Genomic DNA, 2,170 nt, shown 5'->3' with positions numbered 1-2,170 from the left:
CCAGGCTGGCTTTAAACTTGCTATGTAGCTAAGGATGACCTGGAACCCTTGATCCTCCCACTTCTACCTCCACCGTTTTTGAAATGAGGCATGGTGCTCGTTCCTGTAATCTCAACTACTAGGTAAACTGAGGCAGGAGGATGGCAAATTCAAGGACTGCCTGGATTACAGAGCAAGTTCAAGGACAGCCTAGGTAACTTAGTGAGAGCCTGCCCCAAAACAAAAAATTTGTTGTTTTTCTTTTTATTCCTTTTTTTTTTTTCGAGACAGGGTTTCTCTGTGTAGTTTTGGTGCCTGTCCTGGATCTCGCTCTGTAGACCAGGCTGGCCTCGAACTCACAGAGATCCACCTGGCTCTGCCTCCCAAGTGCTGGGATTAAAGGTGTGCACCACCACTGGCCAGGTTTTGTTTTGTTTTGTTTTGTTTTGTTTTGTTGTTTCTTTTTCTTTTTCTTTTTGAACTCAGGTCAAGTGTAGAAACCTTCATAGTGACGACAAGTTCAGTTCTAAAGCCTTTTCATCATTGCTCAGAAATGATCACACACCCACAGACACACCCCTTCTCTCACCATCCATACCACCCCCAACACACACCCTTTCTCTCACCATACACAGACCCTAATTGTTTTAAACTATTTTGTAGTTTTGCTTCTCAGAACTAGAGAGATCATGCACCAAGCAGACCAAAAGGTCTTCTGATGCTCAGATTTGGCTATTTTCATCATTGATCCACCTCAGTAAATCTCAGAGGAGTTGTTGTTGTTTCTTAAAGAAAAGAAAAAAGAACTGAGGATGTAGCTTTATGATAGAGCTCTTTCCAAGCAATTGTGAGGTACTGGTTTCAGTCTTCAGCAACACACACACACACCTGGGTGTGGTGGCACACTTCTGTTGTTCCGGTAATAACCCAAGTTTGAAGCCAACCTGTGATATATGAGGCCCTATCTCAACAAGGGAAAAGGGCTGGGGATGTAGCTCAATAGGTAGAGTGCTTGCCTAGCATATACAAAGTTCTGAGTTCAATCCCCAGCACTGCATGGTGGCAGATAAAGAAAAACCAGAAGCTCAAGGCTATCCTTGGCTACATAGTGAGTGTGAGGCCATCTTGGGCTACATGAGATCCTGTTAAAAGAAAGGTAAAGAAAAGAAACCAAGGATGGTAGTGCACACCTTTAATCCCAGCACTTCAGAGACAGAAGCAGGAGGATCTCTGTGCATTCAAGACCATCCTGTTATATATAGCAAGTTCCAGGGCAGCCAAGGCTATGTGGAAAGACCTTGTTTCCAAAATAAAAATAAAACAAAACAAAACAATAAAAGAGCAGAGAAAGAATGAATTCATGCATGCTAGTGCTCTGCTAGCTTTCTCCCATTTATCCCATGCCCAGGGAATGGCGCCACCCACAGTGGGTGGATCATCCCACCTCAACTGAAATAAAACAATTCACAGACCAACCTGATGTAGACAATCCCTCATGGAGACACTCTTCCCAAGTAGCTCTAGAGTGCTCAAGTTGACAACTAACTATGAATTGGTGAAATGAATCATAAGGTAAGATGCTTGCTGCCAAACTGAGCACCCCAGGACCCATATGGGGACAGAGAAAAAAACGTACTCCTGGGACTTGTCCTCTGACATCCACAAGTGCACCATGCAAGTTCTCTCTCTCTCTCTCTCTCTCTCTCTCTTCCTCTTTCTTCCTCTTTCTCTCTCTCTCATAAAAATATATTTTAAAACTCATTTTATGCTTTAAACAAACAAACAAACAGACAACAACAACAAAAAACCTATCATGTTGAGCATTGGTAGCGTACACCTTTGATTCCAGCATTTAGGAAGCATAGGAAGTCGGATCTCTGAGTTCTTGGCCAGCTTGGTCTACAGAGCAAGTTCCAGGACAGCCAGGGCTACAGAGAGAATCCTTGTCTCAAAAACCCAAAAACAAACAAACAAAAACCCTATTGATCCTTCCAGAGCTGTTAAACCATCCCTAGGATGCTTTGCAACATCGATTCATTTCCCCTTGCTGAACAGCTCCCTGAAGATACTGAGGATGTGGGGAGTGTCTAGGAATCCAAGAGCACCAGCTGGCTGTGGTGGCACAGGCTGTAATCCCAGCACTCAGGAGACTGAGCCAGATGGATAACAGGCTCCTGGTCTATATGGCCAA

The 2,170-nt window shown here is 44.0% G+C and overlaps 2 non-coding genes across 2 annotated transcripts; both read right to left on the bottom strand.

Annotated features, from left to right (window-relative positions):
* Positions 1–456: 456 nt before the first annotated feature.
* LOC128123569 (small nucleolar RNA U2-30) lies at positions 457–528 on the bottom strand. The gene has a single exon (XR_008222744.1). It is a non-coding gene; the product is annotated as a small nucleolar RNA U2-30 (small nucleolar RNA).
* A 121-nt stretch (positions 529–649) lies between these two features.
* LOC128123570 (small nucleolar RNA U2-19) lies at positions 650–729 on the bottom strand. Its single transcript, XR_008222745.1, has one exon. It is a non-coding gene; the product is annotated as a small nucleolar RNA U2-19 (small nucleolar RNA).
* Positions 730–2,170: the final 1,441 nt, after the last annotated feature.

This window comes from Peromyscus californicus, unplaced genomic scaffold, assembly GCF_007827085.1.
Source record: "Peromyscus californicus insignis strain IS unplaced genomic scaffold, ASM782708v3 Scaffold_3__1_contigs__length_106647218, whole genome shotgun sequence".
NCBI lineage: Eukaryota > Metazoa > Chordata > Mammalia > Rodentia > Cricetidae > Peromyscus > Peromyscus californicus.
This window is presented reverse-complemented; position numbering and strand designations above follow the sequence as displayed.